Genomic DNA, 12,152 nt, shown 5'->3' with positions numbered 1-12,152 from the left:
GGTGTCGCATAGTCTGTGTATCTCCGCAGTCGCAAAAAATCTCCTCCGGTTGCTTGTATCCCCATTTAACCAGGTTTTCCTTCACCGGAGCCATGCCAGTTCTTATACGATTAAGGGTTCTCCATGTTAACCAGTTCAGATCCAAACCTGTTGCCACATTTTCGTCTGGAGGGTACCATTCTGGTGGTTCTGATTTAGTACACTTCAAGAAACTACGTCTAGACTTTAGTCGAAAGCTGGGTGGTTCTTCGGTCCCATATAACATGTGTCTATCGTCGAAAGTCTGCTTAAATCTTTCCAGATACTCATGGGTGGCTCTCCGGATGTTAGGGGCGACTACTCCTGCTGCTTTGTAGAGTTGGGTGATGGGAGTCGGCTTCATGCATCCAGTCATGATACGGCAGGTTTCGTTAAGTGCCACGTCTATCTTTTTGGAGTGTGTGGATCGACACCACACCGGGCATGCATATTCTCCAACTGAGAAACTGAGTGCTTTTCCAGATGTCAAGAGAACCCTTGGGCTTGCTCCCCACTTGCTGTTACGCAGTTTTTTGATTATGTTGTTTCTCGCATTGACTTTTGAAGCAGTGTTTTGGCAGTGTGTTTTATATGTTAGTGATCTGTCGAGGGTGACGCCTAGGTATTTGGGTGAGTCTGTATGTTCTAATTGTTGGCCTTCCCATTGAACATTCAGTTCTCTTCTGGCCTCCTTTGATCGTATGTGGAAGGCACACAGTTGTGTTTTTAATGGATTTGGCTTTAAACTGTTTTGTCTGTAGTATACTGACATGGCAGATAGTATTGCAGTTAGTTTTCCTTCCACTGCTTCAAAAGTCCGACTTTGAACTGCGATGGCCAAGTCGTCAGCATAAAGGAAGTGACGTGCATCAGGAGCTATAGGCTGGTCGTTGGTATATATGTTAAAAAGAAGAGGTGAGAGCACGCTTCCTTGGGCCAGTCCATTAATCTGATTTCTCCATCTGCTTTTGTTCCCATTGAGACTCACATAGAAACGCCTGTTTTGAAGGAGAGACTGAATTGTTCTGACTAGGTGGAAGTCTTGAGTTAGGTTGTATAGTTTTGTCATAAGTAGGTTGTGGTTGACTGTATCATACGCAGCTGTAAGATCTATAAGGGCTACTCCTGTAACAGTACCTTCCTCATATCCAGTCTCAATGTGTTCAGTCAGGTTCAGTATTTGGCTGGTACAGCATTTCCCAGGGCGAAATCCTGCTTGTTGGGGGATCAGCTTTTCCTCAATAAAAGGCCCTATTCGTTGGAATATGATACGCTCATATATTTTATATAGATGACACAAGAGAGATATGGGTCTATAGCTAGTGGCAAGGTCTGGTGATTTTCCTGGCTTCAATAAGGCGATCACTTTTGACTTTCTCCAGATTTTCGGCAAGGCAAAGGTGTTTATGCATGTGTTGAAGAGTTCCAGTAGCCATGTTCTGGTTTTCATTCCAAAGTGATTAATTTGGTCTGTACAGATGTCATCTATGCCTGGGGCTTTTCCATTTTTCATTGTTTTTAGAGCGGAATCCAGTTCTTCTGTTGACTGTCAGTAGACCGGGTTGTAAGGCCGATCTGCAAAGTAGTGGACTGTGTGAAAGTGTATAGATGAGATCTATATCTGATCTAGGCACTGACAGCTTTTCATTATTTGCTATGAGCGGATTTACAAACCTTGAATGTGTAGATCCGAAAAAATACCTCTGGTTTACTGTGCGTCTGAGCACAAGTAAAATGCACAAAAGTAGTGCAATAATGATGACTAATAATTAAAGAATAATAGATAATAAGTTTCTTATTATCCGTATGTAATGCTGATATTTGAATGTAACTATTGGAATGCTTAAAATTAATGTAGTTGTAATGAAAATAAAAAGAATTAGTAATGCACTCAAGTAGTTTATTGTACCTAGACTTTTTGCTAGTACGTTTAAGAATACTGATACAATGTTTCAAAACGATGTTACCTCTGTGAGCGCAAAAGATTGAGTAAAATACAAAGATAAGTTGGGATATCAATGTTAATGTTGAAATACACAAAAGAGTATATTGATGCTGAAACTAATAATAGAACAATAATGACAATGAGTACAAAATTTAGCAATGTTTAAAAATGAATACTTGAAAAAAGATCTTAAAGGTAAGAAAAAACAGAAATTATATGAATATGAACAATTACCTAATTTCACAACAAATGAAAACTAGGAATTCAGTTTAGGTAGAATCCAATCGTACCTGAAGCTTTCAAGCTGTTGACTATGTAACACTGAAAGAGGACAAATATAGCAACTTGGCTATAATGTAAGCGGAAGGAGCAGAAAGTCTGTCCAGAACTGAAGGTTCGATTAATAATTAAAAATAGAAAAGGTTGAAAAATACCAAATACAATATTGAAAGGAGACAAAGCTCAGCATATTGTATTACATAAGCGGGCTGGGAAATGACAGCTTAACGCATGTCAAGTTACATGGGGAATATTACTATATGTAGAACACATAAGTAATAATAATAATAGAAGATAAAAAATTGAATGATTGATCGTATTTAAATAGTTATTATTTAGGAATAAAAGTTAATCAGGAACAAAATTGATGGGATGAAGACTACCAGTAAACACAGTGCCTCTGAGAGGGTAAGTACAAAAATGTGAATAATAGAATAAGACTTCCCTGAATAATTAATGATGTGATGCCAAAGTGATAGGCCTACGGTGACTCAAAATCCGAGGATGGAACTTGACTCCTGTCAAGTACATTGTAGTTGCAGACAGCTGCTGGGCTAATAGAAGTTGAACGATGAAGATATCTTGATTATATCCTGATAAACGATGACCGATGCGGAAGAGAACTTGATTTGAGTACGTTGAGATATTGAAAGTTGAGACTGTTCCAATATTAAAATTGATAATGAATATAACGACGAATGGGCACTTCACAAATTGAATGAGTTTCACTGGTTGAATGTTAATTGGAAAAAAGGTTCCACCATGAGTTACGTAGAATAAATGTTTGAGGTTATGTCCTAAAGTTGATGTAATTGCAGTGAATAAATATTTAAAAAAGAGATAAAATGTTCTTGACGACTGGAATCACTGGCATCAGTAAAAATTGAGATTGACAAAGTTCGACTAAATAACTGATGAGTAGCTAAGACTGAATAGTTAAAAAATGAGTAGCGGTTGACGATGAAGGGCAAACTGCACTTGCGCAAATTTCCTGAGTTGAAATATTGAATAAGGTAAGCTGCACTTGCACAAGACTTCCCAAGTTGAAAAATGTATCTCCTATGAGCATACAAGATGAATGAATGTAACCGCTAAAAAGTGTGTACTGATGCTCAGTAAAATTGAAGTGATAAATAATAAATCAAAAGTTCATATTGAGGATTGTTGAAAGTTCATGTGGAATTCATGTTGAAATTACTTACAGTTCATAATAATAATGTGATGAATAATTGAAAAACGTTGTACGCAGAAAGCATGGCGTGAATTGCAAAAAAGGACGCTTAGTAGAAAAGTCCCGAAAGGTAAGTTAAATTCATAGAAAATATGGTTGAAAAACGTTCACTGATGAAAAATGCGTTGAATGGTTCTTGAATAAGCACACAAACTAGGACATAATGAATGATGAAAATGGATAAAGTTTTCCAAAGATGGACGCGTTAAATTGAGATGTTACATCGTATGACTGTACAAAAGAAGTGACCCTTCTTGCTTGCTGGTTGAAGAAACAGGAACTGCCCAAAAGCGGAAACATGACGTCCACGGCAGTCATGAGCACAAACTCTACGAATGAAGTGAACATAAAATCGATATTAAGCGAACTGAAGGTGTTGAGGTTGAAGTGACTGTTGAAGTATACCAAAGGAGGTTCAAAAACAATGAAAATACAATTCAAAATACTTATAGACGAATATTAAACTAGAAAACATTGAAAGAAGCAGACGACAACTAGCGCTACTATCGATCAAGCGATCAATGAAACTGTGACGTCAGAGATCGCATGACACATGAGAAAGTTGTCGGCGGACTGTAGCAGCGGTAGATTCAAATGCTACAAAAACAAGATGGACGACCATAAGACTGGCTAAAACATGAGACGAAATCTAACATAAAGCTCCCCCCTCGATGCAGGAACAAGTCTTGTCAACCAAGACGTAGCGAGTGCAAAAAAATGATGAGTACGAAAAAATACATATATGTTAGATGAGTCGAATAGAAATACACGAGCAATACGAATAATAGGTGGATAACATGATGAATAAATGCTAATACAAAAAGGACAAGTAGTGAAAGACTACCAAAATTAATCATCTTCAAGTGCTGGAAGCGGAGCGAGACTAGAGATTGCTCTCTTGAACCTACCATGTGCAGTCTGCACTGTAACAACACGAACTTTTCCATCGGCACCTGGATGGGTTTCAATGATGCGAGCTAACTTCCATGTGGAAGGAGCAGAATTGAGATCTTTCAGAAGAACCATGGTGTCAACTGTGAGATTGTCCGATTCAGTAAGCCATTTGTGCTTGCGTTGAAGTGTGACTAAGTACTCCTTAGACCATCTGTCCCAAAGTTCTTGAGTGATTTTTTGAAGAAGTTTCCAACGACACCTGTTATCGACATGGGTGGTGGGCGGGCAATGGAAAGGCAATGCAGTCAATGGGCGACCAACTAAGAAGTGACCTGGCGAGAGATACTGAAGATCTTGAGGGTCCTCTGTAAGCGGTACGAGTGGACGAGAGTTAAGGATAGCTTCAATTTGAGCTGCGAATGTAGTCATATCTTCAAAATTAAGAATATGATTGAATGTGACGACTTTGAAAATTTTCTTGAAGTTCTTGACAGCATTCTCCCATAGACCTCCAAAAGATGGGGCGCGAGGTGGAATGAAGTGCCACTTGATATTGAGAACCGACGTGTAGTTATGAATATCTTGTTGAGTTTTAGATGACTCAAAAAACTGATGTAGATCTTGTAGTTCATTGTTTGCACCTACAAACGTGGTTGCATTGTCCGAAAATATGGAGTGTGGAATACCACGACGTGATGAGAAGCGAATGAGTGCCGCAATAAAGGCTTTCGTTGTCAACTCTGAGACGACTTCTACGTGTACTGCTTTCGTGACCATGCAGACGAAGATAGCTAAATAAGCTTTTGAATATGTGCGTGATTTCTTGGAACCAACAAGTAATGAAAACGGTCCAGCATAATCTATGCCAGAGTTATAGAATGGAAAATCAGACTGTATTCTGACAGGAGGAAGTTGTCCCATGATTTGTTCCGAACGAAATTTGGCGAAGCGAAAACATAAATGGCAGGATTTCAAAACTGATTTGACTGTACGACGAGTAGATAGTATCCAATAACGCTGACGTAATGAAGTCATGGTGCTCTGAACTCCATCATGAGAAAGACGTCGATGATATGACATGATGAGCGCACGAGTGAAACGATGCTTAGAAGGCAAGATGATTTGATGTTTGTAGTCGTACGGCAAGTCCGATTGACTCAATCTGCCGCCAACTCTCAATAATGAGTCATTGTCAATGAATGGCGATAGCGCTTTCAAGGAACTAGACGGAAGCAATTCTCTGCCTTGATGGAGAAGACGAATCTCTTCTGAGAATGCTTCTGCTTGAACCGTGCGGATGATCGCAATTTCTGCTTCTTGAATTTCTTCTACTGTGAGTAGACCACATCTGCGCTGATCAGGATGATGACGTCGAGTGATGTTATGGATGAAACGACGAACGTATGCTGTTGAACGGGTGATGCGATGATAATCAGACAATTTATGAATGATATTGTTCAACACTGAAGTTGTGACTCTAGTGGCATGTGATGAGATAGGACGGATGATTGCAACATTACAGGAGATGTCATTCCATGTAGCTTCTTGCTTGGACAACCAAGACGGGCCGTTCCACCAAAGTGAACTGTTGATGAGTGTTGTTGGAGTGCAGCCTCTCGAAATTAGGTCAGCAGGATTATGTTTCGTAGTGACATGTTTCCATGTAAAATCTGCTGTAAGATTCTGAATCGTAGAGACGCGAACCGAAACAAAGATATCTGCTCTGTTTGGCAAAGCCTTGAGCCAATCGCACACAACCTTGGAATCAGTCCACAAGATTACCCTGGAAAATTTGAGCTTGGAAGCACGAATTGTTTTCACAACTAATTTCGATGACAAATATGCTGCTTGGAGTTCCAAACGAGGAATTGTGAGCAATGGTTTTATGGACGCTACCTTGGACTTTGACGTAAGCAATCTAACTTGAACCCCGTCCGATGATGAGCTGCGAACATAAAGACAAGCACCAAATGCTGTTGCGCTGGCATCAGAAAATGCATGCAGTTCCAAATCGACCTCTGAAGAGGGTGGCAAAACACAACGTGGAATAGAAACATTCGCAATGTTTGGTAAATCATGAAGTATGGATAACCATTCTGTGAGAAGCTCAGATGGTAGCTTTTGGTCCCAATCAAGTTTATGGAGCCAAAGCTTTTGAAATAACAATTTGGGACGAATGACAATGGGTGAGATGAGTCCAAGCGGATCAAATATGCTAGAAATGCATGACAATAATTGACGTTTAGTGAAAGATGTTTGATGAACAACTTTTGAAATGTTGGATGAAATAGTGAGTTGATCAGCCGTAGAATTCCAAATGAGACCAAGTGCCTTAACAACACTGTCGTTTGAATCAGATAATGGTCGTGATGTAGCTGTCTCGATGAGATGAGCTGGGATCGTTGAAAGTAATTCTGACGAATTAGACAACCACTTCCTGAGTTCAAAATTTCCTTTATTAAGTGTAGTAAGCAATTGATGAGCCAACTCTATGGCTGATGAGAGTGAAGATGAACCACTGATAAGATCATCCACGTAAAAATCTTCCTTAATGGCTTGATGAACTGCTGATTGCAGTGAACATTCAACATCTGCTAAGTGATTGAGTGTGCGTGTAGCAAGGTATGGAGCTGAGGATGTGCCGTAAGTGACAGTATTCAAGTGATACTCTTGAATAGGTTGATTCTGATCAGATCTCCAAAAGATGCGTTGAAAATTTCTGTCATTTGGATGAACAAGAATCTGGCGGTACATTTTCGCTATATCAGCAATGAATGCGATACGATGCATACGAAATCTGAGCACTGTGTCAAACAACTCAGGCTGCACTGTTGGACCAATGTGAAGAACATCATTGAGTGATAATCCTGAAGTGGACTTCGCTGAAGCATCAAACACAACTCGAAGTTTGGTAGTCGTGGAATCTGGCTTGAAAACTGGATGATGAGGAATGTGATAATATGGATCATATGGAGATGAAGGTGGTGCAAGAGACATGTGACCTAAATCAATATATTCATCCATGAATTGTATATATTGTTTCTTGAGTTCAGGATGAGTATCAAGACGTTTCTCCAGCGAGTGAAAGCGAGTCAATGCTTGTCTGAAGGATTGACCTAACGAATGAAATGAATCCTTTTTCGGCAAGGCTACAGAAAATCTGCCATCATCTTGACGTTGAACATTCTCAATGTAGTGCTGCTCAATTTGTGCGTGTTCTGCTGGCGTACTGGATTCAGTATCAATTTCTTCAATTCGCCAAAATTTTTCCAATTGCTTAGAGATGTCTGCGTTGGACACATGTTCAATGCTAGAAACGAAATTGGAAATGTGTTGATGGGTGACAGATGATTTATAAGCAGGAATGGAGCCCCAGACTATCCAACCTAACTTGGTATTCTGAAGAATACAGCTTTCGGACAGGCGAATTTGACCAGGTAAATGAAGCATGGCGTAGACATCAACGTTTAAGAGTATATCCACTCCTGAAATTCTGAAGAAGGTAGGATCGGCTAAAACAACATTGGGGGGAATATTGAAATCTGAAAAATTAAGTCCAGATGGTGGAACACTAGGAACAATTTTCTCTGTGACAATGCAATCAATGTGAGTTGACCAAGTTCGGTCAGGTGAGTGAATACTCAAAGATGACAAATTCAATAAGGTAGCATTACTGCCAGACACAGTGTGAACTGTGCTGCCAGTACAAATAGTGGGTAATTGAAGTTGAGTAGCTAATTGACGTGAAATAAAACAGCTGTCAGAGCCACTGTCGAGGAGTGCGCGGCAAATTACAGCTTGACCACTCTTGTCAAAGACAATCAGCTGGGCTGTAGGCATGATGCAAGTGCGTCTGCTATCAATGGATTTGATTTGTGGTGCGCTGTGGGCATAGCTGACTGTCTGATTGTGAGATTCAACCACATTTGTGGCAGGCTGCAAACTGGATTGAGATGAATCAAATTGACGACTTCCCTCAGAATTTGATGACTGAGGTCTAGAGGGAATTGAATTGACAACAACACTAGAAGTCGGCAACTGCTGGACAAGGCTAGTTGATATTTGCGGCGCAGGTGAAACCATGTGTGTCATTGGCACTGCTGAATTGGAGTTCATTGATGTTGGATGCACTGATGACATTTGCGATGGCTGGTTGTATTGATTATCATACCTTAATTGTTGTTGTGACTGATGAGGTATGTTATACTCACAGTACGGCACGCTCTGCGACAGATTTTTCACTGGATTGCGCGCATGGTTCGATGTTGTGACATAGTTGGACCTCTTAGGGACAGGACTTGACCCATGAAGTAGCGTGTGATGTCGTAAATTGCACGTCTTGCAGGAACCTTGACATTGGTGAGCTCGATCCCATGGCCGAATACAGTTGACACACAAGGATTTTTTCAATACAGCAGAGGTTCGCTCTGAAGTTGGAATTTTGAGAAGTTGACTACAATTGAAAATGTTGTGAGAGCCATTGCGACAAAAATAACACTCAGAAGTTGATGCTCTGTTGAAAACATTTGGTGAATTTGAAGTGTTGAAATTCATGATATTGGCTTTGGGCTGTGATGGTTGTCGACTGGTGCTAGGCTGGTTATTAGCCGGCGTATTGCGTTGCACTGATGTGTTGTTGAATGAGCTCGACATTGCTTGTGCGATTTTATGTTGCGACTCTAAAAAGTCCCAAAGGCAATCAATGGTAAGTTGAGATTTGGTAGAACAAAATCTCTCCCAATCTCTAATCGTAGCATTGTCAAATCGTGACACAGTGAGAAAAATAAAAATGAGATCTTTCACACTGATATTGAGCGCAAGGGCTTCAAGAGCAGAGATATTTGTCTTTTGATTGTCAATAAATAATCTCCACGATTGGGATGATCTACAGTCAAGCTTAGGAGGGTTGAGTATGGCTGAAATATGAGTTTCGGCAATCAATAATGAATTATCGTAACGTTGAGTCAAGAGTTCCCAGGCTAACTCAAAATCTCCAGAAGGAGAATTAGAAATTCTATTAAGTGCTTCTCCAGAAAGGACTTGACGCAGGTAATGAAATTTCAATGTATTATCAAGGTTACGGTTATTGATAACAAGACTTGTAAAGGTCGATTTGAAATTGAGCCAAGCGCTGAGACTACCGTCAAATTTTGGCAATGGAATGTCCGGTAGACGAGCGCTCACCATGTGAGGAGAATCAACGTGATTTGAGTGAGATGGGGAGCTGACTTCACTTACTCTTTTAGTTTTCAATTCATATTCATATATGGCATTGGAGAGTACAGAATTGACAGTACCAAAATTCTGGCGAATTTGGTGACACAATTCAATGTCAACAGGCAAACCTTTGTTGGAAAAATTTTCAGTAGTACTATGAAAATTTTTCTTAAGCATTAACATCTCTTGTTTGAGATCTTCAGCAAAAAAATAGTCATTACGATTTTGAATTTCTTTGATAACACCATCTTGAATTAATCGAATCAATTGCTGATTGATAGTGTCAAGATTGTTAGGAATGGTGGGAGACGGACATTGTCTGACCTCACCTTGAGAAACTTCACCTTCAAGGGTGACGAGCGAGTCGTTTGGATTCTCCATACTGAATTGTACAAAATATATAGACTTGAAAAAATTAATTAATATTTGAGTAATATAAGAATAGATATATGAATATAATGTTGAATGGACGTAATAAAACGATGTAACACAATAACTAGCGCAATAAGTACACAATGGTTGATTATAGAAATTGTCAATGAAACTAATCGGTTGATTGTTTGAAATAAATGAATGTCGTCAATGGTTTGTTGACTAATTGCGTAAAAATTAATGATAATTGCACAATGAAAATTGCTTGTCAAGATAGCACCAAATGCGTGGTAAGTATTAATATTTGCATGAATTCAATGCATTTAAAAATATTAAGTAAATTGATGAATAGATAAGTCTCTTGAAATAGCAAGAATTGATTAGTAATCCTAAAAAATTTATGACGCTCACAGAGAAAAGATATTACAAAAGGTATGTCGGTAAAATGAATTTACAGAGTTGATAAATGGTTCGGTCTTACAAATTGAATAGCCAGCGACTGATTCGGTCCCCAGATGAGTTGCCTTTAGACTTGGCAAGATGCGAGGTGCAGCAGTGTTCTGAATGCTTCTGTGCTTGGAATCGGCTCTCGCTCAGGTCTGGGTCCACGAACAGTTTACAGGTTGGCTGGTTCACTGCGCCGATACAACGTAGTGTACCTTTCTGGCCACAGTGCTGGTTCACCCTTCGATAACTGAAATATATACGAGTATTATTAGAATGATGTAAGACTAATGTATGCTAGAATGCAGTTGATAAACATGGACGCTGACTGCTCTACCTGTATTGGGTATATTCAACTAACTACAGAGGACTTGAAAAAAATTAAGGTACCCAAAGAGAAACTTGAAAATAGCAATCCAATAAAATAGTTACGAATCACCACAGGATGCCAGACGATCCGTGCCCGTACGAGGACCAAGAAATAATGTTGACTGTCAGTAGACCGGGTTGTAAGGCCGATCTGCAAAGTAGTGGACTGTGTGAAAGTGTATAGATGAGATCTATATCTGATCTAGGCACTGACAGCTTTTCATTATTTGCTATGAGCGGATTTACAAACCTTGAATGTGTAGATCCGAAAAAATACCTCTGGTTTACTGTGCGTCTGAGCACAAGTAAAATGCACAAAAGTAGTGCAATAATGATGACTAATAATTAAAGAATAATAGATAATAAGTTTCTTATTATCCGTATGTAATGCTGATATTTGAATGTAACTATTGGAATGCTTAAAATTAATGTAGTTGTAATGAAAATAAAAAGAATTAGTAATGCACTCAAGTAGTTTATTGTACCTAGACTTTTTGCTAGTACGTTTAAGAATACTGATACAATGTTTCAAAACGATGTTACCTCTGTGAGCGCAAAAGATTGAGTAAAATACAAAGATAAGTTGGGATATCAATGTTAATGTTGAAATACACAAAAGAGTATATTGATGCTGAAACTAATAATAGAACAATAATGACAATGAGTACAAAATTTAGCAATGTTTAAAAATGAATACTTGAAAAAAGATCTTAAAGGTAAGAAAAAACAGAAATTATATGAATATGAACAATTACCTAATTTCACAACAAATGAAAACTAGGAATTCAGTTTAGGTAGAATCCAATCGTACCTGAAGCTTTCAAGCTGTTGACTATGTAACACTGAAAGAGGACAAATATAGCAACTTGGCTATAATGTAAGCGGAAGGAGCAGAAAGTCTGTCCAGAACTGAAGGTTCGATTAATAATTAAAAATAGAAAAGGTTGAAAAATACCAAATACAATATTGAAAGGAGACAAAGCTCAGCATATTGTATTACATAAGCGGGCTGGGAAATGACAGCTTAACGCATGTCAAGTTACATGGGGAATATTACTATATGTAGAACACATAAGTAATAATAATAATAGAAGATAAAAAATTGAATGATTGATCGTATTTAAATAGTTATTATTTAGGAATAAAAGTTAATCAGGAACAAAATTGATGGGATGAAGACTACCAGTAAACACAGTGCCTCTGAGAGGGTAAGTACAAAAATGTGAATAATAGAATAAGACTTCCCTGAATAATTAATGATGTGATGCCAAAGTGATAGGCCTACGGTGACTCAAAATCCGAGGATGGAACTTGACTCCTGTCAAGTACATTGTAGTTGCAGACAGCTGCTGGGCTAATAGAAGTTGAACGATGAAGATATCT

Source organism: Nilaparvata lugens, chromosome X (assembly GCF_014356525.2).
Source record: "Nilaparvata lugens isolate BPH chromosome X, ASM1435652v1, whole genome shotgun sequence".
Lineage (NCBI taxonomy): Eukaryota > Metazoa > Arthropoda > Insecta > Hemiptera > Delphacidae > Nilaparvata > Nilaparvata lugens.
The sequence above is the reverse complement of the archived record's forward strand: the minus strand, read 5'-3'. Positions refer to the sequence as shown.